This window comes from Paroedura picta, chromosome 2, assembly GCF_049243985.1.
Source record: "Paroedura picta isolate Pp20150507F chromosome 2, Ppicta_v3.0, whole genome shotgun sequence".
NCBI classification, from domain to species: Eukaryota; Metazoa; Chordata; class Lepidosauria; order Squamata; family Gekkonidae; genus Paroedura; species Paroedura picta.
Window position 1 is genome coordinate 45957368 of NC_135370.1, and position 25614 is coordinate 45982981.

At 42.8% G+C, this 25614-nt stretch overlaps 1 long non-coding RNA gene across 3 annotated transcripts in view; it reads left to right on the plus strand.

The window, feature by feature from the left end:
• Positions 1–25614, plus strand: part of LOC143828648 (uncharacterized) — a 118786-nt gene that overhangs the window by 55885 nt on the left and 37287 nt on the right. For all 3 annotated transcript variants that reach the window (XR_013227793.1, XR_013227794.1, XR_013227792.1), the window contains one exon: positions 6488–6586. This is a non-coding gene — a long non-coding RNA (uncharacterized LOC143828648). The remainder of the gene's footprint in view (positions 1–6487; positions 6587–25614) is intronic.

The following is a 25614-nucleotide window of genomic DNA, read 5'->3' on the forward strand; positions in this document are numbered from 1 at the left end:
CATTGTCCATGGGGTCACAATGGGTCGGACACGACTTCGCACATAACAACAACAACATGTACAGGAAGCTACTGTTTTAGCACATGGACACACAATATCATGTGTACAACGAATACATATGCCTTCCCCAATCCTTATGCAGAATTGCCTTCCAAATTTTGTTTTTAATTTTGGGAATAGGTAATAGTTTACTGCATTCAAGACCCTGAATGGTAAACACTGAAATACCAATGGAGAAGAATGCCATTTCAGTGCAAGCTGCCCGGATTTTGTTGTTGTTGAAATTCACAATGAAGCAGATTAAGTCATCATATCGTAGCCTGTTCACAACAAATTAACATTCAATAGTTTGCTTCCCACAGGTAAAGCTGTAATTTGAGTGCAATTTGTTTTTGTTTCCCACCGACTAGGACTCCAGATGATGGACGTTGAAGGGTCTGTGTAAAAGTAACCTCAGGCGTCCTGTCTTGAGTTTAGACAACCCATACATAAAAGATACTTTAGCAAGTTCAGAAATCTTGGCAGAAACCCAAAACCAACATAAGTAGCAACATTCAAAGAACCCCCCCCCTGAAATGTTATGTCAGATCAAGACATTATATCTTGCCCATGGTAAATAAGACAATGTTTGCTTATACTGCATACAGAGACTCTACTCCTGCATGTTGTGCCGTCTAAAATTAGTACCAAAAGACAAACACATCTAGCTTACAATTCAACCTTAATTTGTTTTTTGAAAGATTCAAGTGAGTAGCCGTGTTGGTCTGAAGTAGCACAATAATAGATCTCTAATAGGAGCATTTTGGTTTCTCTTTGTAAAGTACACTGAATTCTAGGGGATTGATTGGCTGTTTTAACAAAGGATTATCATTGGCTGTATTTGGTTGTGACACAGTCTACTGATGTAACAGAATTGATTTTTGCTATATATTCTCTGTCATGTAAGGAGATCATAGTCTGAGGAAGAGTGCTTGCACTCGAAAGCTCACGCCTCGAATAAATCTTTGTTGGTCTTAAAGGTGCCACTGGACTCTGATTTTATTGTTTTTTGAAAGCCATGTAAGAATATTGTATGTGTCTGTTGAGAGAGAGAGATTATATATCTAGTGAAATGAAATACCCTTCTGTAGCAGTGTGTATTTAGTTGGTAACTAACTGAAATCTGCCCTGTTCATTAAGAGAAGGGTGGCTAACTGGGATGACATTTCCTTAGACATTTGGTTAAAAATTGACCAGGCTAGATTGGGTAGCATTTTAGCAGCACTGTTATTTCTTCAACTACGCTCTATTTTCTGTTTCCCGGGATGGTAAAGGATAGGAGGAGAAACACATTGAAGGAAAGCACTGACTCAGAAAATATGAGCCTGCTAGCCTCTGTGTTTATCTAGAGCATTTATTGCATGTTCCCACTGCACATCATCATCCATGACTGTTGTTCTGTGAACAGTGATTTCCTCAGTCACATTTCTGGATCAGGGGCCTGGGGAACCCCACTGTTCTGTAGGAGTAGGGGCACTCTTACTTGATCATTTCCAGCTAAGGGATAGGAGAAGGCTCAGGTCTGTATTTATTGAGTTATTTAATTTCTGTACCGCCCCTCCCTGCTTGTAGTTGGGGCCATGGCTCAGCAGAAGAGCATATTTATTGCATGGAGAAAGTCTCAGGTATTTAATCCCTGGCCTTTTCACTTAAAGGGACCAAATAGTTAGGTGATAGGAAAGACCTCTTACTGAGACCTGGGAGAGCTGTTTCCAGTTCGAGTAGACTGTGCTCACCTCTATAGGTCAATGGTTTGATCCAGTTAGCCATGCTCACAGGTTACAGTGAATGCACATATAATGAAATGGGGACCCTTCAGTTTTTGTATGTGATTTGGCAGGCAGATCCTTCTGTGAGGAGTAGGGTTCTTTTCACCCCAATGGGGAAGAAGATCTAGATGCAAATGAGATTCCCCACTGAAGCCAGTGTTAAATACGCACTAACATATTTCAGATTAGGTCTACAAGGATCAAGTATGCACCTCCAAATGTAAGTCCATTTCTGGGAATGCCAGTGCTTATGAGCTACTGATCCAAAGGTGTTAGATTCTAGGTTATATCACACCTGGCTTGCAGTGATAGTACTGATTATCGTGTTGGTTGGGCTAAGTATTTATTGTATAAGTTGGGCGAAGTGAATGAGCTAGCCCTGATTCTTAGACACGGAGGAGAACAAAGTGGCAGGGTAGAAAAATGCCTCGTACTGATTCAGACTGCAGCTGGACATCTCCAGCTTTGAATGTTCCGTGCATTAAGAAACGAAAACAAAACTCCCTGCCAATGGAAAACTACTGCCGCAGGAGCAACTAGTGCCCCTCCGTTTTTGCTTGCAGTACTGAGTTGTCATTTTCAGGGAGTTGCTACATAGGGAAGCAAAACGTTTCAAACGATGATCCTAAACCTTCATTCCTAAGTGGGAGCAGTCCATTTTGCCACCTCACTCTTGAACATACAAAGCTGCCTGGTACAGGGCTAGGTCCCTGCTCTATTACAGTCAGTATTGGGTGCTCTGGCTGGCACGGGCTCTCTAGGCTTTGAGGTGGGGTTTCCCCTGCCCCGCCCCCCACATATCCTGCTATCCTTTGAGCTGGAGATTGCCAGGGATTGAACCTGAGGTCTTCTACAAGCCAAGCACATGCTGTGTCCCAGAATCACCCCCCCCCCCATATCTTCTGCCTTAGTCCAGTATTCAGCATGCAAGATTCATCTTTCGACTTGGATATGTAGAAACACTTTTTTTCTATTGTGGTAAACATGACATCTCCAGGCAACTTTTTGCTTACTAAATCACTCTTTTGAGGGTCAAAGCACTGTGAAATAATTATGAGAGATTTTTATTTATTTATGATTGGATTTATAGACTGCCACTCTCTGCCAGGCCAGCTTGTGGTGGTTTACAATAAAAACATAAAAGATATTAAAGCCCGTTACGATTTAACTCAATTGATGGTGGCAACAGTCAATATCCTGCTCTCCCCTGCAGACCCTCGACTCTTCTGCTCGCAGTCCTTGTATCCCAATAGATGACCCTAGGCAATGTTAGCCTGGGGAAGGGGTACAGATTGTTTTTTTGTTTTTTTTAAGGAAGGGAGGGACCCGGTCTTACTATCCCAGTATCCACCCTGGCATCAACCGAATGTCTGGCAGAAGAGCTCTGTCTTACAGGCCCTGCAGAACAGAGAGAGCTCCTGCAGGGCCCTCAGCTCTTCTGGGAGTTCATTCCACCAGAATGGGGCCAGGGATGAAAAAGCCCTGGCCCAGGTTGAGGTTAGGCGCACTTCCTGGGGGCCCAGGACAACCAGCAGATTCATACCCGCAGAGTGAAGAGCCCTGCAAGGGGCATAAGGAGATAAGCAGTCCCACAGATAGGTAAGACCCAGGCCACATATAGCCTTTAAAGGTCAGAACCAGAACCTTGAACTTGATCTGGTAGCTAACTGGCAACCAATGCAGCTGCCGCAGCATCGGCTGGACATGGGTCCGCCAAGATCATCTAGTGAGGACCTGTGCAGCTTTGTTCTGTATTAGTTGCAATTTCTGGGTCAGGGACAAGGACAGGCCCGCATGGAGCGTAGGTGGCTGTTGAAGTGAAACCTGAGGGGTTATATGATTTTAAATGAAAAAAAAAAGTTTGTGTCTTTAATGTTGTTTAATGGAAATGTTTATTCTGCTATGAGGGAAACAAGTGAATAGGTGAAAACAGAATCGCGTTTAGGTGACCAACTGTTGCACTTTGGCATGCTTAATGAAGAAACAGCTGGCGTTCTTATTAATTCAGTAGAATTGAAACCAGCCTCTTATTTGGCTTCGGAATTTTATTGCATGTGAAAGTTCTGCTGACTCTGTCTTTGCATCAGTCTTGGCTGATCTTTGATGGCAACAAATAAGATAGGTACGCACAAAAAAGTTGGAGCCCAAGTATGAATGAAGGTAAAGGTAAAGGTATCCCCTGTGCAAGCACCGAGTCATGTCTGACCCATGGGGTGATGCCCTCTAGCGTTTTCATGGCAGACTCAATACGGGGTGGTTTGCCAGTGCCTTCCCCAGTCATTACCGTTTACCCCCCAGCAAGCTGGGTACTCATTTTACTGACCTCGGAAGGATGGAAGGCTGAGTCAACCTTGAGCCGGCTGCTGGGATTGAACTCCCAGCCTCATGGGCAAAGCTTTCAGATGGCTGCCTTACCACTCTGCGCCACAAGAGGCTCTAAGTATGAATGAACACTAATGCAAAAAGTAAAATGTCCAATAATTCATTTTGATAATCAAAATACAGTAGAAAAAGGAATGAATGGCAAAATAACTTCTTTCTCTCCTAAATCTCATACTTTAGGGGTTTTTCCCTCCTCTGATGTGATTCCATGTAAAAGATCCGACATCTTCCACTCTCTGTCTCTGTTTTCACCCCTCACTGTCCGATGATACTCAAGCCTACTATGCTACCATGGGAACCTGCATGAGGCAGTGGGCTTCCATTACATTTATTCCCTTTCCTCCTTTTTGAAAGTGATTTTGTTCAGTGGTAGTTGGCATGAAAATGTGTCCATTTTGCAAATGTTGTTATTCTGATTCTGAGCCAAATAATACTGAACAGGACTGGCAGGAAAACACGCACAGAGTCAGAATTTTCAAGTTCAAATATATACATATATATAGAACTTTAATCTTCCTAAATCTCATTATCAATTTTAGAAAATCTGAATTAGTGGGCAGAGCAGAAACGGATATACTGAAAAACGTTATTTCAACCTGATATTCACTTCTAGAAGGTTTGATTCCAGAACCTGGCCAGATCTAGCCCAGTTTAGCAAAGTGACAATTATATGCCTCATAATTGTTTTCTGGGAAGTGATTGCTGTGCCTTAAAACTCTGCTGGATGCTGTTGAGTTTCTAATGGTATATTGTTCAAAGCGGCAATGCAGAGTTTTATCTAGAAATAATAAACCCAAGGCATGATAAAACATGTCATTTTCATGGTGGGCCATCACATTAACCTATACTCCCAGACGTCCTGCTTGAGCCAATCAGTATCACTTCAGTTATATTGCCTTATGGGCCTATAATGTCCTGGATATGCCCCGTGGAACTAAGGACCTTGCCCTTCTACCTTCTACTGTCATTTGTTTGTGGAAAATCAGGGCAGAGTCTGCACTTACTTTGTTTATTCCATTGTCTATCCTTTTGAATTCAGATTGATTTGAACTCAGGTCTTCCTCTCCCCCCCCCTCCCCATTGAAACAGAAAAGTGTTCTGCAAGTAGTTAGGGTAGTTCAGAAGGGGAGGGAGCCAAGCCTCTTTCTTTCTTTTCTTGAAGGGGGAGAGAGGAGCCAAACAGGGAGCCTCTTTCTTTTCTTGGAGCGGGGGAGAGGATCGAAGAAGGCAGAGGAGGGAGAAAAAAATCCAAGACCGACAGAAGTTGAGAGAAATTATGGGCTTCTCCTTTAAGGCAAACTTGTCACATGAGCAGCTTTGGCCAATCAGTGTCTACCATGGAGCAAAGCCCAGATTTTATACCACGGAGCAAAGCCTAGATTCAAAACAGCCTGCTTTCTCAATTCTATTCTTAAAATATTGAGGGTTAAAAGCACTCTAAGATATTGCACAATAAAGGTACGGTCACTTCAGATCAATCCTTCTTGTTGCAGAAGGAAAATTTAAATTGCCCAAAATCAAAATGGAAATTGCATTCTGTGTAGACGGCAGGGACTGAATCAACCTGGGATTGGAATAAAAGCTCTGTGCAGTTTACACCCAGGAATGGACCTAAAATAGCAGGAAAGGAGAACTTTGATTTCAGTGGTTATGGGATGTTGAATTTCTCTGGGTTTGGTCTTTGTAACCTTTGGCAAATGGTTCAGTTGAGGATCTAGATATAGGCTTGATGATTCAGATACAGTGAGGAAAGTGTTGGGCTTCCTGATTTAACAAAATGAGCTACAGTGGGATCACAAATAGAGACACACATGGAGAAAGCTGGTGACCTGTATGGTATGGTAGTTAAAGCAGCCTTTCTCAACTTTCTTACCTCTGAGAACCCCCTGAAACCTTCTTCAGGCTTCAAGAAACCCCAGATGTGGTACGATCATTCAGAATACAGTTGGGAAGTATAGCTGTGTACACACCCACCTTCCCCTTCCCTCTCCCTCCAGGCCCATCATTGGCCATGGAGGGGGTCAACATGACCATATATGGCCATATCACCTGATAAATGTTTGACACATTTAACTCCCAGCCCTTCAGGAAACCCTTCCAGGGCCATCAAGAAACCCCAGGGTTTCACAAAACCCTGGTTGAGAAAGCCTGGGTTAGAGTGTCACACTAGGATCTTGGAGACCCAAGTTCAGATGTCCACTCTGCCATTTCACCTACGACCCTGCTTCCCCTTGTGCTGCATTGTGTATTTCTCAGTAGTAGAAATTTCTGAATTTGCACAATCACATTTCTTTCAGTGAGTTGAAAAGTACCAGAGAGAAGCTCACTACAGCTGAAGATAATCTCTGCAACAGATGAACAAGGGAGCACCAACAGAAGCATGGCTTAGAATGCAGGTCAGATAGATACACTGTTTATAATATGCACTTCAAGTGTAAGCCTCAGTTGGTGGGTATGTACCGTTGAGTATTGTTCTGAGGTCAGTGATGCCATCAGGAGTGGACTTCAGAGTATAAGTCCAGGGTTTTGTCTTATGAGTCCAGCTTAAGTTTATGGTTTCATGGGTTTATGGACATTAGGGGGCAAGTGGAGCCAGGCTCCCGGTGGGAGGGTTGGTGTCAGGAAACATTGGCTACAGAGGTATATCACTTCTGGAGAAAACTGGAAGTGGTGTAGGGTAGCTCTAGGAATCACTGGAAGCTCTATGGTTTCCCCCCTTTTAAAAAAATGTCTCCCAATGAGATGCTGAGTGGTCACAGGCAAACAAGGGTGTTGGCAGGAGGCCACTGATCTAGCTCTGCCCTTTGGAAGTTTGTGCAGTCTGCAAGGAGTTATTTCAAGTCACTGCATCCACATTTTCCCATGTTGACAATTTGGTTTGAAATTATGGGAAGTTATCATGCTTTCCATTTCTGCACATGGTGCAAATGGCTGGATGGTGATCACTGTATGAGAAGGAAATGTCAGCTTCTTTCTAGAGGACGTTTAGTCAAACAGCTATTCACATTCTTTTTGTACTGAAGTTTTTCTCTTTATGTCTCTTTTCTAAGAAACGGGCTCCCAATCGCTTAGTGGATTTTAGACTGTAAATGCTAGATGGGAGTGTTTTCTGTGGTCATCTATCATAACGAGTTGCAGTATCTATTTGGTACAGTTGTATCAAAATCGGATGGCAGTTACAACCTTACATGGTGTTTCCACATACTGAGTCGTTCAGGAGGCCGTGACTCATAACTGCCTAGACGGGAGACCGTCTCAAGCTATAACAGCAGAAGAAAAAGCACATTGTTGAATTTTTTAGTATGCCGTTTTGCATGTGCTTGTGCCTGTGATGCAGTGTAACCTCATATAACCCCACTTGACATTATGCTGACGAAAGTGCCTTTCTGTGCCAATTGCAAACAAGATTTATTCTTGATATGTAATTTTTTTAAAAAATCTTGAAACATTTCCCTACAATGCAGTCCTAAGCAGAACTACATTTCTATAAATGTATAGAAGTCAATGGGCTTAAACGAAGAAGAAGAGGTGTTTCTTTGTAACCTGCTTTTCACTACCTGAAGGAGCCTCAAAGGACCTCACAATCACCTACCCTTCTCCTCCTCACAATAGATACCCTGTAATGTAGGTGAGGCTGAGAGATCTTTGAAAGCACTGTGAATGGCCCAAGGCCACCCAACAGGCCTCATGTGTCTCAAAGCAGCTTACAATCTTCTACCCTTCCTCTCCCCACAACAGACACCCTATGAGGTAGGTGAGGCCGAGAGAGTTGTGAGAGAACTGTGACTGGTCCAGTGTCACCCAGCTGGCTGCGTGCGGAGGAGCTGGCTCTCAAGGACGTAAACCCTGTTAAAGTATGGAACTCTGTTCTGGATTGCACTGCAAATGTACTATCTCATCCCTAATTTCTTTCCTTCTACAAATAGCAATATTATTGAAGTTTTTTAAAGCGTGGGGGTAGACAAATGCATGGTGTTGAAATAATAGCTATTCATTGTTTTAAAATGTTATTAATTTGTATTAGGCCTGGTTTAGGGGTCGAAATCTGAATATGTAACGACGTATTCCATTTATCTTCTCTAAATTATCACTTCATCCCTCCCCTGCCAATTAAGGCAATATGAAAAAGAAGAAAGACTTTTAGAATTAAGGCAGAAAAAAGCAGGTCATTCGTTGATTCCACATTCAGCTCCCTGTATTTATATGCTCAGTTTACTTTTATTGGTGTCAACTGCTCAATTTCTGGGGAAACCAATCGTTGGGAAGACTGGGAGTCCAGGTCAACATTTTAAAAGCCTGAGTTCGTCTTGGGTATTTGTAGAGCACAGAAGCTAAAGCCGGATAAATTAAAGGATTTGATTTTGTTTTAGGCAGACTCAGATCTTACATCACCAAGCGGGGCAGTTTTTTCCCGGTCTCATAAATCATTCAAGAGCAGACCCCACCCCAATATCTGCTCCTTTAACTATTCTCTACGGAGCGTCCTTTGTCACATGTCCAGACTCTTCCGTGGGATAGGAAATGCTGCAAAAAGTGGTCCTGCTGCTCACACAGAAGAGCCCCCACACACGTGTGTTTAGAATTCTTCTCAGTGTTTGACTGAACGTGGAGATAGTCAGAGTATAGCCAGTGGGTGGGATCCTCTTTCTCTCTAAGCTACCATGCACATACATTCTGGAGCTTTATACATGGTTCCACCCCCACCCCTCCTGGATTGGGAGGGAGGGCTTCTACATGTGCATCAGCTTTTCTGGAGAAGACAACTTATGTGGTCTTGGGGTCACTCTGATTTACATGGGATTTACGTCAACCTAATATGTTTAGAGTTGAGGTGAAAGCAGCATATGCAGAAAGGCATTTGCAACAGCAACCACATCACTTCACTGAGGATTAGTCAATCTGTCATGATGGTGATTTCCCCTACTGATATATTCTATGACAAGCCAGAGTTGTTTTTTTTTTACGGGGGGGGGGGAGGAACGACACGACACACAGAGCTTGCATGTGCAAAAACAGTGTTTATCATGACTTACATTAAGATTAACAAAGGTGACACAAAAATATGTTGTGCCTTTGACTTTAACGATGGAAACTTTGATTAGCGGTACGCAGTATTTAATGGAGCAAGCCTGAAGAGTCTTCACAGGGGAAAAAACCTGCAGCTGGTTACACTGGCAGAATCAGAGGTGATTAATTTGGGCTATAGACATGAAAACCCATAAATAAATAATGCCCCAACCAGCCACCCCCACCTCCTTGATTTACGGAAACAGAATGCTATTTCAGGGATTCTTAACCTGGACCCTAAGCATATATAAATAACAGCATTAGGAATGGTCATCTTGTTCTAAAGCAACGAAGGGTTTTTTTTGGGGGGGGGCTACCTGTCTGAAATGGAATTTCAATATGATCAACCTTGTCTTTATTTTGGTCAGCTAAGAAAACGATCAGAGCATACACAAGAGGAGGCAAATTTAGAATAATCTGAAATGAAGAGTTCATACAAAATTGTTAAGAAAGTTTTGCAAGCACGCTGTGAAGAAATGGGGATTGAAACAAACAACTGATACTGTTAACTGGGCAGTAAACAAACCAAATGATTATGAAGTTTGTATCCGTTCATCTATTGAAAAGCATACATTGTGCAACAGTCTCTGTTTATGGGGGGGGGGGGGAATGCATTAGCGGACAACCTGAATTTAAAGGTTGCAAGTCAAGTAAAACATGCTAAGTACAAATTATGGTTTTAAAAGAACTTCAGCCATTTTGCCTTTTGATTGTAAAACAAAGTGTGGAAAATGGGAAGTATTGGTTCTTTTAAACCAAGCGAAGCCTGTTTCCCAGCTACTCTTGAAAAAAAAATCAATAAGATACTTATATAGAAGGATTTGAACTTGATAACATCTAAACAGGCTTTGGAAACTATTAACTAACCAGTCAAATAAAGGGATTCAGGTATTTGGACTGAAATAAAGATAGTGAAAGTATAAAATTATTATATGGATGATGCTGTGATATAGTATAAAATGTGTTGTTTCTTCAGTACATACTAAGCACGCTAACTAAATAAGAAAAATTATAGCTTATGTATGGATTGAAATCTATAGCTCATTTTGTTCACTCAGTTTGAAAGAACAAAGGGACACACTCCCATGCAGTGGTTTGTTTTTGTGCCTCTGCTATACCATGTTTTGGCTTAAAACAATGGCAAACTGACATTTCTATTTCACATTTGTTTCCAGACGCTTCACCGAGTCTAGTGCTCTGCCAGGGAATGTATAAATCTACCTGGGGGGGGGGATGAGTCCTAATTTTCTACATCATAATTAAGGTATATACTGTATTTACTTGAAAGGAAGACTAAGGCAGATCCATTTAAAATGTTATGTGCACGCCCATGCCCTCTCACAGACACACACACTTTATTGGATATAACTGTAACTTTTCCCACCCCTTCCTTTCTGAGTCAATAGCTGTGAAAAAAGCCCTAGTCTTGCATTTGAGTAAAAAGCGGTGTCGTTTTAAGTATTGGGCTCTTTTCTTCTTTCCTAGGTGTTTCCCTCTCCCTCAGATCTTCCTTAAGAAGATTTGTGTATATACCATATATGCCATATGGTGACATATCTGCTGTAATCCAATCTGAAATTGGTTCTGAATTTTCTCCACGTGACATGCGTTTCAGACTGCAGTGAATGAAGCTGCTCGAATGAAGTTGCCTTTTGTAACCTGTTTGCCTTTGTGTGTGGAACAAGATGTGTCTACCTAACCTTGTCTGTAGAAAGTTTATTCAAAAGGGTTAACTCTTTGAGTGCCCCCCCTCTTACCCCTCGTCCTCTTGTTTTGACATTCAAATATATGGAAGGAACACATGCTGAGGGAAACTTAAAGGGAAGCTTTGTACAAGGAGACCTGATGAAATCAAAAGGAGAAGCTTCCAGTTCACTTAAAACAAACAAACAAACAAAAGCCCAACCATGAAAAATCCATCAAAGCAGCAGATCTCGCCAGAAGGTGTGTAATGTCATTGCAATATTCATTGTGTGCCAAAAAAACTGCCTTTGAAATTACACAAAACGCAAAATATTGTACAGAAATATTTGTAATTATTGATGGTCTTCTTGCCACCTGTGTGTGTCTGTCTACATATCTAATGCACCAACACACTGGTGTTCCAAAAAGGGTACACATTGATTGTTTAAAAACCTGCCCTCTCAACACAAAATGCAACCGATCTGTTCTAAACTTTCTGCTGTTAAAAAATCTTGGGTTTTCTGCAAAGCGAAATATATACCAGCATTTTCTTTAGGAGAGTAAAAATGCATGTGAGGATAAAGGATTATTCAGTTGGTCATGTAGTTGTTTAAAAATAAGCCTAAAAGGAATCCCTTTCATATAAAAATGCAATCAATTTCCCATACTCTATCTGGAAAAAAGTCAATGAAAATCTTCCAAGTTATGTGTTTAGAACCAAGGTGTCAACCTGATTTATACTGTGAAGTGTTAATGGAAGCTAATCATAACAATATTTTGCATTAAATGTACCCTCTCTATAGTCAGGATCCCCGGTACTATCTAGATAACAGTAACAAGGAAGAAAATCGGATTCTTTTTCCTCTTCTTTATTAAAAAGAAGTTTTCGTTTCAAATGTCCTCTGCTACATAGAAACGCGTCTTCTATTTTCTCTCCTTGTTCTTATTTTAATTTTTCTTTTCAGGCTAATGATTGCCAGAATCTAGCAAGCAATGTTTTAAAGGGGGGGGAGGAATCCTGGCTGTAAATGTGCACAATATTCCACATTATATACATGTCATTTCTGAGCACTGTTGGAACGATGCAGTGTCAAATCTGTATGACAGATTGAGGTGAAATCTGGGAAAGGAAAGCTTGTGAAGATATAGCCCTGACTGAGTCAGGCACCCTATAGAATTTATCCTGCAGGCTATAAGTAACCAGTTTCATCACATAAAAGGAGGAGCGGAACTGGGATAATTGTCTGCTAATTTAACTATCTCATTTGGCTGTACAGTGATTCGCATTCTACTTCAGAGTAACAATGCCATCTAGTGATTAAAAGCTTAAAAAAGGGAATTTTCTTGCGTTCAATTCCATCCACTGGGTAGATGGATGCCAGGATGCTACTTACAACGCTCGTTTTCTTTTAATATATTTTGAAGCTTAATCAGCTAACACCTAGAATGCAAAGCAAGCCAATGCTTTAAAAGCCCTGAACTGGTTTTCTGACAGAAGGGAAACCTTTTGTATATCGAAGGGCATGAAAGAGATGAAACACCCACAGAGAGCCTCCATTAGCCTCAGAGCTAAGGAACGGTGAAGCTCTGTTTATTCAGGGTAGCTTTCTGAGCAGTTCCACCTAAGGTGGGTTATGATTTGTGTGGTTATTTCCACAGAAAAAGACACTCTGCTCGGATTGTGAGCCGTGACTTCTTCTGGCAAAAGGACGCTCTCTCTTGAGGAAAACATGACATTCACTTCTGCTCTTCTGGGGCTGACAGTTCCATGCCATGGAAAGAAACAGGTCCATTTCGGTCACGGTGCCGTTAGCTTCCCTGTAGCTGCTTTCCATCTTTGCGCTAGATGGAGTAACTTTGTTGGCAAGTCACCCAGCCTTAAAAGAAATGCTTAGTGAGCACTACATACAGTTACGTTGTAGAAACAGTGCCTCGTGCTTGGCTTGAGGCTTCTGCTGTGACCCTGGTTTGGACCCTATACTGCTTGCTTAGTAGGGGCCTTCTGTTGTGGAGCATGTTGCTTGGCCATCGCACATGTTCTCCTTGCACAAAAAACCGAAAGCTCCTTGCCTGAAATTTTTACAGCCTGAAATCTGCTGTGTTAAAAAAACTGACGGTTCTTTTCACAATCCACTGTGTATGATCTGTATAGGTATATTTTTCTTAACACAGCTGAACCCATAACAACTTCCAGTCTGTGTCACAGAAAAGGGATGAGCTTGAGAAGGAGTCATAGAGGCAAAAATCTCACTCTCGCAGACTGATGCTTCGGATGCAAATTTGATTGGTCAGTTACTTTTGAGAGAGCTGAAGAATAGCATATTATTAAGGCGGGTCTCAGAGACATAAATGACTATGTTTTTAAGCAATTAAAGAACAGAAAACTGACGGGATCACACTAAGGCCTGTCTAGAACATAGTCCTTCCACCAGCAATGGCTAGCACAAGTAGTCTTGAGAAGGACTCCAGCAAGGCCTGATGGGAATATTCACTCTCCCTTTGGGTTCCAGATCTGATGATCACAGAGGTTTACTGACCTCAGACATGGAGGGTAACACCATTGCACCTTACACCTTGTAATGATTTACATAAATTATTTGCAAAATGTTCTCATTTCGCCCTTGAGATCACTGCAAAACAATTTCATCCAATTCCACTGTTTTGAAAATGACAATGATTTCTCTAGTCTACCTGGTTTATAATCTTACAAAGCTTTGTAATGTTCCATCAGTCATCTTAAAAAAAGAAAAGAAAAACCTTTTAAAAACCCAATCTTCTTAAGTTAGCTTTCCTAGAGAACACATCCCATATTCTGATCAGCTCAGTTCTTTATTTTCCCTTTGTTCTTTTCAGGATGGAATTATCGGAACTGTACATAATATTGTGTATATTTTGTCCTTCTGTGTATGCTTACTTAGCAATACATCTGGGCTGGGTTGAACAAGGGTTGGGACAGACTATTTTCACAGTACCGTCTTACCTCGTTTTAACGCTGAGTTGAAGGCCCATTATATTCTTAACGTTTGTGGGATACTCTCCCCCGTGTCATTCAGCATTTACATACACTATAAGAATAAAATGCATTATAAGAATAATGATTTATCTTATTTCATTTATATTATTTGTGTTGCTCATCGGATTGGCTAAATGCCGACTCTGCTCAGGATAGGCTGCCACAATTAGGCCCATGTAAAGCCAGTTTTGAAAAAGGTTCTCTGAGCTACCCTTTGCTGCCCCTTTCTTTTTGGGTCTAGCACCAGAGTTTCCAGCCTGACCCTCCAGCTTTGAGAAAAGATATCCGTAGAGTACCTATCCAGAACACTCACCTGCAGGTTACGTGCCAAATGAATGCCATGGGAATCATCCACGTTAGTATACTGTGGTGGTGGCCCTGGGGCTGATTCGGAAACCTCAAAACCACTAGAACTGAGGTCACCTTTAGCACTGCACTTACACTTCACCAAGCAGGCAACCCCAGAATGAGGGCGCTAGCCTTCCAATAGTTTATTTATATTATTCAGTCTGTATCCCACCCCTCACCAAGTCTCAGGGCAGCTAACAAAGTAGAGCTTTACAATAAAACCTGTACATTGGAATAAAAATACACATGCGACTCCTCCGTAAGATTGACAGTCGAAACCCTGCCCCATTAGTCCCAGCATGGGTATAATTGGGTGACCTGGGGGAAAGATGGTAAATGCCTATCCCGGAAATAGAGTTGCCCTCTAAGTGTGCTATGCCCTTGTCTGAGAATGACTCAACAGATGAAGGGTTGCTGTCTGTCCCCTCACTGGATTGGGTTGACCTGCTCTTTCTCTTGTGCTTGGCATGATATTTCTCCACATGGGCTTGGCATGATATTCCTCCCTGCCTGGTTGTCCCCTAAAGTAGCGATCCCCAACCTGTGGGCTACGGACCACATGTGGTCCTTTGACTAATTGGAGGTGGGCCCCGAAGGACGCCTTCTCCCCCCCCCCCGGCCCTTTACAACACACTTCATTGTTGTGGCATGTCTGTATCTTATTTTGAAGGGATGTTTAAACATTACCATAGCGATCAGAGAGTGCTAGGGCAGTGGTTGAGAGTAGAGGAGTAAACTACCCCCCCCTCACCGGGCCTCAGTAAAAGGTGTTGAGTGGTCCCCGGTGATAAAAAGGTTGGGGACCACTGCCCTAAAGTATTGGACTCTCCCGGTTCCACAAAACATTACTGCAGCCTAGATGACGTCTGCAACTGTGCCACCTGTTTTGGGAATGTAGAGTGGGCTTCCATGTGTCCCACCTGCTCTGATAACTGGGTGGGCATTGGTGAAAGGCCCTGTTAAATAGCTGAGTTATCCACTGGGGCCACTTGTGTTTGCGGAGCCAGAGGTGGCTCTACCTGTGGTCCTCTAGCCCCAACAGTGTTGCCTGAAGCCCTGCTGCTGATGCACAGCAGAGCCTCTTATGGCATTAGATACCCTTTTGGATGGCATGTTCATGGCCTTTTCAAACACCTGAACTGAAGCAAAACACTGACTGTAGCCCCACCATTACCCTTGCTCACTAACACACTGGGTGAGGAAAACCACCCCCATTTACTTATCATGGCCCGATGCCTCTTTGCATTTATTTATTAAACTTACTAATTTATATATTAGTCCATCCTCACAGTCCTCATACTCTTCTTGTGATGCACAGCCTGATGTAGTAGGCAGCAGGAAAAGAAGCCCCCACCTCCCAGCTGGAAGGCGCCATTAGGCTGGGAGAAGCTTCCTTCCTGCCTCTGCCTGGACCTCTAACTGTGGCATCAGATAAGCCACTTCAATGCTTCATTTTATTAATAAAGCACGCTTATCCTCCTTTTTTCCTCAAGGAGCCAAAGCATCTTACAAGAATAGCAAAAATCAATGAACAAACAATGTAAACAAAGTTCAGTTTATAGGGAAAGAAATACAACAATTTGTGCTCCTTGGAGCCAGATAATGCATAGCTCTTCCCACAGGTTAGGATGCCCCGCCTCATGGTCCCAAGTCACATTTCCCCTACATTAAAAAGCCCTAGATGCTTTTCATTTTTATTTGAGTCTCCCTTTGCCGGACTTTTTTCTTTGAGGTGTTTGGTATCCTTTTTACGTTGTGTTGATCTGAGCGGCACACCTTATTCCACTCAGTTCAGTTCAAAAAATTCTATTCAGTGATATTACTCTGCAGGTATTGACAGCTCTTCTTTGTGTCTGAGAATCTTTTAGTGAGGAGCTCTTCAAATGGCAAGTTTCTGGATTGTGGCAAATTATTGTGCTATAATTGTCCTTTTTAATAATACCCCCCCATCAACAGTTTTTTTTTGGGGGAGGGGTCTGTTTGTGATTTGTTGCTGTTCCTTTTTAGTATTCCTGATAAAATAGATTTGGGTGGGTGTTCACTTTCTGAAAACGATGAGAAAGTCTGTGTTAGATCAACAAGTTCCCACAGCTGAGCTTTCTTTTTTGTGGTTCACAATTTGGGATCAGGTCTGGGAGGCTTCCACACATCAGTTTCTCAGAATGTGTAAAATTGAGGACACTGTTAATACAGGGAATAAGCTTATTGTCTGTCGTTTTGGTTGGTTTTCATTGCATTGCTCATTGCATATAATTTACTGTTTTATGCATTTATCTTCAGTTTTGGAATCCTGCTTTATTGTTTGTGTTGTACAGTTTACTAGTACATTTTCTAATTCGGTCATCTGGCTTGATTTCACTGTGGGTTATATACATTACACCATTCCTGTGGCATTAGCTACAATTGTGCAATCTTTCTTGAGTCTCAGCAAAAAAAGGTGGACTAGAAATGAGGCAAGGAAATAAATAAGCTCGAGAGACGACACTAAGGAAGAAGACAGAAAGATGTTTCAGTCCCACTCGAAGCCCAGAGAGTGGATAAAGCCTTATTGATTCATTGGCATTGTGCCCGGGGACTTTGCTGCAGGGCCATTCCAGACACACGTGCCCAATAAAACGTAGCTTTCCAGGGCTTCTGACTACTTACTACGAAAGATTCGAGAGCACAATCCCCAAAACTCTTGACACCCAGGATGCTGCTGTGAGCATATCCAGAGCATCTAGAATGGCATTATATTATTACATGACACGTAGCTTCCCGATGTTTCTAAATCCTTAGTAAGATAGTGAGCAAACAGGGCAGTGAAATCCTATTGCACACCTACGATACCCTTCATCACTGTTAAATGACATTATTTCACAGCAGTGTCTTGATTCTGGAAAGGATGTCATGGAGCATCACCAGGATAGATATTGTGAATGGCATGTCTATGTAACGACACCCACGTGTTTTTAAGGATGTAATTAACATTTGTAAATCTCTGCCAGCAGAGTTAGGTCCATTAGATGCTGGAGCAATGGCTTGAAGGGCTAATTTTGGTGGTGGTGGCAGCAGAAAGGAAAACACCAGGCAACCAGTGCCTTTCCCCTGCCTCGTTTTTAACCTGAAGAGATACTGGCACAAATTCTTTCAGCTGCTTCTCCCTCAAGCAGGGAGCGTGGAAAGCTTCACAGAGTCAGGCTTCCTGGGCTGTTACTTACACCGCTGTTCAGAACAGCAGCTCTGAGCCTGGGGCATGAGTCACAGGAGGCCGAGAAGATGAGCATCCTTGTTGGATGCTAGGCATGAGCGATTTCCTACTTTTCCTTTCGTTTATGGTAGTGATTTTTTTTGCAGGGCCCAACATCCCATGTTGTTAGAATTCCAACTTAACTAGGGAAATGTCTACAATTAATTCAGGATTGTTTTCGGTTCATTAGTGTTTTCTTTGCATTCTATGATCAGTGGGCTTATGGACCGAAATCAATGCAAAGTCATAGTCAAATTTTATTTATGGTCATTCAGACCAAGGTTTAAATACACAAGTAAAATATCAATGAGCACAAAAAAGAAATATATGAGTATGAAAGGGGTGCTTAAAAAGTCTAAATCATATAATGATTAAAACTCATCAATGAAACATCATTGGCAAAATATTGGGACTACATATGGGCACAAGCCAACCCACGAGTCTCTGCGAAACCACAAAATGGAGTAGTTTGTGGCTTGCGAACCAGTCTTCTATGACCGCGGATGACCACATGTGGGTCTTACCCTTCTATGTACGTTTGCAGGCTTTTGGGGGGGGGCAGAGTTTCCGCCCTCAGCACACTCCCGTTGAGTGTGTGAAGTGCACAAAAATCTCTCTTCTGGAATAGACGGGGCTTGGGAGGGTTGTCTTTTGGTTTCCATGGCTACTCCAATGATTACCCATTTAGCTTGATTGGCATCCTCATTAGCCAAGGGTAGTGCTCCCCCTGGTTTCGATGGGAATATCTTGATATATATAGTCCCTGAGGCCTCGTGAGAGAGCATTGCGTTCTTTTGCTCTCAGTGGGACCGGGTGGCAGAAAGAGAGAGAGAGGTGCATTGCTATTTGGACAGATAGAATTTTATGGGACAGAGTAGTTATAGAGAGAAGGAGCACCTTCAGCCTTACTTGTGTGTCTTTGGCTGCTCATTTCTGGCTGGCATTCAAAGCCCCCCCCCCCCATTTGGAGCCCAATTGGCTTTTAATAGGAGCCTTGCTGTCCCTGTGGCTAGACTTTTCCACTGGGTCCAGGTAGACGTGTTTTATTTTCTGTCTTTGAAGTATTCTGTCTGGGAGCGGGAGAAACAATTTCTTTCGAACGTGGTCTTCTAATTTTCTCTCTTAAAGTGGGGTGAAGGATTTCCTACAAATCCAGATTTCTACTTTACTTTTCTTTGGGGAAGCACTTTCACATTTTCCCTTCACTTGGTGTGAGTATGTGTGTGTGTGTGTGTGTGTGTGTGTGTGTGTGTGCAGGGAGAGGGGGTCCCTCCCTGGCTGTGGTTTTGCCCATTGCAATGCATCTACTCCGGGTGCTGCACAGCCAAATCAGCATATTGGCTTTCAGCATTTAAGCAGACAGAATAATCTCAAACACAATCGGAGTTCCATTTCTGGTACACATCTCATATTTAGATGGGGTTATTCCTGAGTGTTATTTTGATATCTTATTTTACCTTGAGTTTCCTTTCTGGGGGTGGAGTTAAAGACCACCAATAAGTCCTGTTTTTCCCCCCAACTCTCTGAATCTGAGGCACAATTTGGTCTCAATAGTTTCCTTTACTTGGTGTGTGTGTGGTAGGTGGGTGGGTGGCCCTGGCTGTGGCTTCTCATCTGATCTGGGTATTTTGGGTGGCTTTCACTGAATAGCCAAATCAGTTTACTGGCTTTCAGATTATTTTCCTTCGCCCTTCCCCCCCCCCCTCATGCCCCCATCACATGGGGGTCAACCTTAAAGTATCACCTTTACCCGTTAAGTTCTAATTTTCTGTGGCTTTCTCTTAGAGCATGTTTTTTATTCCGCTTCACCCTCTTTCCCCTACTCACATTCCACTGACACACTTGGAGGCCAGTCAGACATTACTGTTTTTACCACATCAGGGTGTGTTCTGTTTTGGATCCTCTCTGGCGATCTGCCTCACCCCCCCCTCCCCAGGTTGAGTCTTCCTTTTGGTGTTCCCATGCCTTGGGGCTTTCCCTTGTTGTACATCCAAGAACAATTTGGCTGGATTTCCTTGCACAGCCAAATCAGCATATAGGCTTTCAGCATTCCAGCAAATAGAATATTCTCATATCTATTTGTAACCTTCTAACTGGGATTGTGGTAAAAAATCACCAATAAATCTTGGTTTCTATTTCCCAACATTCTGAATCTGAGGTGCAGTTTTGCCTTAAGATTCACCTTCACTTGTGTGTGTTTGTGGTGGGGGGCTGTGGCTCCAAACCCAGCATCTTTTCCTGGTATCGGGAGTAGCTGTAGCTAGATAGCCAAATCAGTATCTTGGGTTCCACATTTCCCCCCTCCCTTCTTTCCCCCAGATCACACATGGGACTACCTTAAAGTGTCACCTTTACCAGTCAAATTTTCATTTTTGTGCTTTTCTCTTTGCTACCTTCTTTCCCCTGCTCATACCCCATTGACACACTTTGAAGCCAGTCATACATCACTGCTTTTGCCACGTCAGGGTGTAATCAGTTTGGGATCCCCTTTTGTGATCCCCCCCCCCCGACCAGGTTGGGTCTTCCTTTTTAAACATTTGTGGCTATAGTTCTGCCTTTGGAAGACATCCATTCCACAGTCCTCCTTCCTTTCTACCTGCTTGCTCATTGCTCCTTTGACATCCTGTAGTCTAACAGCAAGTCCAGTCATAGATGTCAAGGAGTAATTTAGGAGGGAGAGGATCTTTGCCACTTTCCCCTCCCTTCCAGGGTCGTTTACCTGAATAATAGAAATGTAGAATCATAGAGTTGGAAGGGACCTCCAGGGTCATTTACGCCAACCCCCTGCGCAATTCAAGAACTCACATCTACCTGCCCAAATGATCACCCCCCCCCCCAACAGAAGTCTCCTGAATCCAGCTTGGTCTGGAGGAAATTCACTCCCATCCCACAGCAGCAATGATCAATTCCCTGGTTATGCAAGGAAAGGCAACAAGAGACAAACACTGGCACATCCCTTCCTGCCCACCCACTCACAATCTGTCTAAATAAAATCAGCATTTCTGTCAAATGGTTATCTAGCCTCTGCTTAAAAATGTCCAAAGAAGGAGAACTCACTACCTCCTGAGGAAGTCTGTTCCACTGAGGAACTGCTCTTACTGTCAGGAACTTCTTCCGGATGTTTAGCCAAAAATTCTTTTGAATTAATTTGAACCCAGAGGTTCTGGTCTGACCTTCTGGGGCAACAGAAAACAAGTCTGCTCCATCTTATGACAGCACTTCAAGTATTTGAAGAAGGTTAGCATATCACCTCTTAGTCATCTTCTCTCCAGGCTAAACAGACCAAGCTCCCTCAAGCTCCCAAGCTCCCTTTCCTCATACAACTTGGTCTCCAACTCCCTCCCCATCTTTGTAGCCCTCCAAGGAACTCCCATTTTCCAAGTTCATGCCCACCTCTAACTGGGACAGTATACTGTTCAGCTGTCTTACATATAACCCACACAATTTAATGGCAGTTCCACAAAATTTAGCAGTGCCTAGAGTTGTTTGACAATTTTCATTATTAAGATGTTTCTTAACATCTTATCCTTTGAAGGGAAACTTTGGTATCAGTCTAAAGTTAGCTGGGTTAGGTGGCTTCTTATTGCTTCTTGTTTCTAGCTGGCCTGAAATCCCTGCAAGAAGTTGTCAATATGATGCAGCATATAAATGGCACCATGATTCTTTTCATGTGATGTATACTGGTACAAGCCAGTAAGATACCACAAAGGGTGATTTGACACTCAAAAGCTTATACCCCAGAAACTTTGCTGGACGCAGGTTTTGCTCCTCTACTAAACACTGATACGGCTACCCACCTGACCTATCACCATCAAAATAATCTTTAGATAAGAGTCACACCCAATTACTTTTTGGTGGTGTTTCCCACTATTTGTAAACAGCAGGAAGTAGATATAGGCATTGAAGGAACTGAAGGCAGCAAGGAATAGTGTTTTGCATGAAATACAGAAATGTGAAAAAAGAAAAGAAAAGTTCCCTTTCAAAAACAAGTCTGCGCAATTCAGAACTTTAGTATTCAAGGGGAAAATCTGGATTAGGTATTTCAGAAATTTTCCTGTCAAGTTTCCCACAATCTACCAAGAGGCTATCACAGTAATAGAGGTGCTCAGCATAGTGCATCACCACGTCCCATGCTATGATAATGTTTTGCAATAACATAACTGTCTGCCTCAACATCTCCTGATTCACTCCACTCCTGCCTCTTCTGGATCTCTTGTCCTTCCAGATAGCTGGTTCGGTAGGTTTTTCTTTGTCTGTTGTAGCTGAACGGTCAGTCATATGTCAACTGTGAACTGTTCAGTCTGATCATACCCACGTTTCTTCAATAGCCAAGTGCCCCTGAATTCAATCAGACTTCCTTCAAAGGAGGTTTGCCAAGGTTTGTAGTTCTCTTTCTGTCCAATTTCTGAGCTTGTTGGAACTTTGTGCAAAGGTTCACTGGAAGTCTTCAAGCAAAGGTTGGATACACACTTTTCTTGGATGCTTTAGGATGCTTAGGGCTGATCCTGCGTTGAGCAGTGGGTTGGACTAGATGGCCTGTATGGCCCCTTCCAACTCTATGATTCTATGATTATTGTTGCTTAAAATAATACTCCATTGGAAACCAGAGATGAGGAATTTAGCAAATGTGGTGAAAGTAAAGCAGAGAGGTTGGGAAATTATGGAGTTCAAAACTAAGAGGCAAACTGGCAGGGAAGTGGGAGAGAAGATGAAGACATGAAAAGGGTTAAAAAAGGATGCAATCTATTGCTTCACATCACGCTGAGTAAAATGATGGTTTTAGTAGTTTTTAATTTGCTGTGAATGTTTTAATCCATTGGTGTATCTGGGGATTCCCTGTGAGTTTAGTTTCTCTCGCATACTGGGTGGGGGAGTTCTACAACCTCACAAACCTCAAAAACTGAACTGGTTCATTTGGTGCTTAAAAAATGTGTGACAACTCATGGTTCATGAACTGGGCATGCCAAAAACCACAAATTGAACCACATTTTCCTATTTGTGCCCATCCTTAATTTTGAACAGGGAGCTGAATGTTCAGCAGTTTTGGTTTCTCGCACACAGCTTTAGGCTCTTCACCGTGTCACTTCCTGTACTGCTGTACACGGTGCATTTTAACTTCCCCACCCATTGCCCACTGCCTCGCTGGGATCTGTTGCCAATTTTCAGTGAAGTGGGGGTGGGGTGGGGGAGCAGATATAGATATACACTTGAAGCATTGGTTTATTAATGAGTGAGGTCTCTCTCAGGCTGACTTTTTAACCGTTACGCAAGATTTCTTTGTTGCTTAGAGACCGATTTGCAAAAGAAAAAGAAGCTATGCATGGGTAACATTTGGACTTGGTTCCCTTCTTCCTGGGGACTAAATTCTATGTTGATTGAATTCTCCTCTTTGATGACCATCTCAGATTTGCAGTCAAACATGCTTTGGTTGCCTCTGCATTTCCAAGAATGTAAGAAGTACTAGCATTTCAGACATTAGGCTGCCTCTCGTACGTTTGACCTAAATGTCTCTGGCAGAGGTCTGTCCATCTCTGATGCAAAAGAGGAGATAGGTTCAGCCCGGAGCTACCTAGAATGACCCACATTTCTGTTTTGTGTTGTATGTGAGCAGTGGCAGGAGTGGTTTAATGATTTGCGGGACTTGTAGCACCAGAGCCAGTTTAAGGATTTGTGGGGCCCTAGCAAAATACAATTGCAGTAGGAACAGTCAGACTGAGGGCAGAGGGGCCCCCCACAGTGGAAAGGGGTGTCACTTCAGTGTCCTTAAAGAGGGGAAAGAGGGCAGGAGAGGGCTGTGTTCCTGATCCGTGGGAGGAAGGCACCGTGCGGGGCTCCTGGAAGTGTGGGGCTCATAGAACATGCTACATGTGCTACAAGGATAATCTGGCCCTGGGCTGGAGAGCAAGGCTGCCAGGCTGATTCACCTTTGGTTTTCTATCAGCCCAAGTATTGCATTTTGAATACTGTGACCATAACGGCATTACTATCAAGTGTAAGGATAAGCAGACTTCCCTTCTTCCTTTTCATTACTTTATATCCCACAAGTTCTCTGATCCAGTCTTCCTAATGTCTTACTTAAGTTGGAGAATTTGGGGCTGGTTGCTCCCTTTCTCAACCCGACACACTTTACGAGGCTGTTATTGCGAGGATAAAAGGGAGAAGGAGAGAAAAATGTTTGAAGCCCTTCTGAGTCCACATCTGGGAGAAGAGTGGCGTGAAAATTAATTAAATAATTAAAAACCAAACCATTCAGAACTCAGGAAAAAGGAAGAAATTAAAATGCAATAAATTTAGTACATTTCCCTAATTATGCATAATGTTCTGACTGATTTCAAATGTCTAGGAGATGATGTTTGCTTGTCTGAAGATGTTATAAATGACCTGTGCTCTATTAGGCAGAGATTATGATTCAGGTCCCCTCTCCAAGTACACTGATGCTTCTTCCACGTTGGGATTGTTTCATGCTTTAGCCGTTCCGTTAGACCCTTCATTTTACGGGGAAAGTGAACAAACGGTAGACACCAAATAATACCAAGTGAACTAGGTGAGCGTGCAATCTGGAATATTTGGGTTAGTGTTCAGTCGCATTTTGTTCATGCTCATCTGGTTTTCCAGGTTATATTTTACATTATTATCAGGCCTTCCCCTACTTACATCTACACATGTCTATGTGTATTGATGTATATGTATTGCTCCCTCTATTTCCGGGGTAGGAATTTACCATTTTCCCCCCAGGTTGCCCAATTATACCCATGCTGGGACCAAGGAGGCGGGGTTTCGATTGTTGATTTTATGGTTGCATGTATATTTTTATTCCTTATTTTATCATTTTTAAAATTTTAGTTTACAGGTTTTATTGTAAATCCTTACTTTGTTAGCCACCCTGAGACTTTGTGAGGGCTGGGATACAAATTAAACAAGTTAATTAATTAATTAATTAAAATAGCCTATGCACAGGGCCACCAAGAGAGGGGGACTTCACAGGTAGGAATACAAAATTTGGAGAACCCAGGGTCAGCTTGAGGAGCCCCAGCTGGGACTCACCAACAGCCAACACAGTAAAATTTAGCCTTTCCTCTGCCTGTTTTCCGGCGATCTCTCTCTCTCTCTCTCTCTCTCTCTCCCACCTCCCACACACACAGAATGAGTGAAAGATGATGCTGGAGGCTGGCTCGGCTTCCTTTGCCTGTCCTCTTTCTGCACCTGTGTAGCCTCATACTCTGTATGCTGGGAAGGCAGCACATGGTGGTCCTTCTTCCTTCCAGAATGATGTTCGTGGCAGCAGTCTCCTCCTTGTATGTTCTGCCTTTGCTTCATTCCCTCTCCCATTTCCTGAGTTGCATACAGAGGCTTCCCTAACTAGGTGTATGCATTTGGTTTATCTGAATGAAAAAAATACTGAAAAAATACCTTGCTGGTATTTTCTAAGCCGAACACAAATTCTCATCTGTTTCAGCTATCGGTATAGCTGGCCCATATAAAAGCCAGATTTTTCTCCCTTTTATTTGGGCTTATTCAGCAATACCCATCAGCTGTCCATTTCAAGCCCCTCCTGGCCCCACTTTCCAAGTGAGGGGAAGTAAAACAGATAGCTGAAATGGCCGGCAGCCATTTAAACCCTCCATTTCGCTTCCCTCCTTCCAAATGGAAGGAAGCAAAGTGGATCACTGAAATGGTTGGCAGCCATTCCAGCCTTGCAGTGGGAGGGAATGCTCCAAGACAAGTGGCTTCTCAGCTTGGAATAAACTCTGAGGCAGTTAATGGGAACTTGGTCCCTTTAAAAGCCTCAGACTCATGAAGCCAAAAAATTCAGCTGATTTCCGAATCTGAATACCATACTGGGATTCAGGAATACTGGGAAATGGAAATATTTGGGGGCTCAATATACCTGAACCAGTAAATACCTGGGGTTTTGCACACTCCTATCTCTAAGACAAGAATGAGATTGTCATCTGGTTAATGAGCCCCTAGCTGGAGGAAGTGGAAGAGGTGGGGGGAGGGGCCTCAATGATCCCATGCCCCATGATGGAGGGGTCTGGGTTGCTGAGACTTACACTGTAATGCTGGAGAGGCAAAAATCTTTG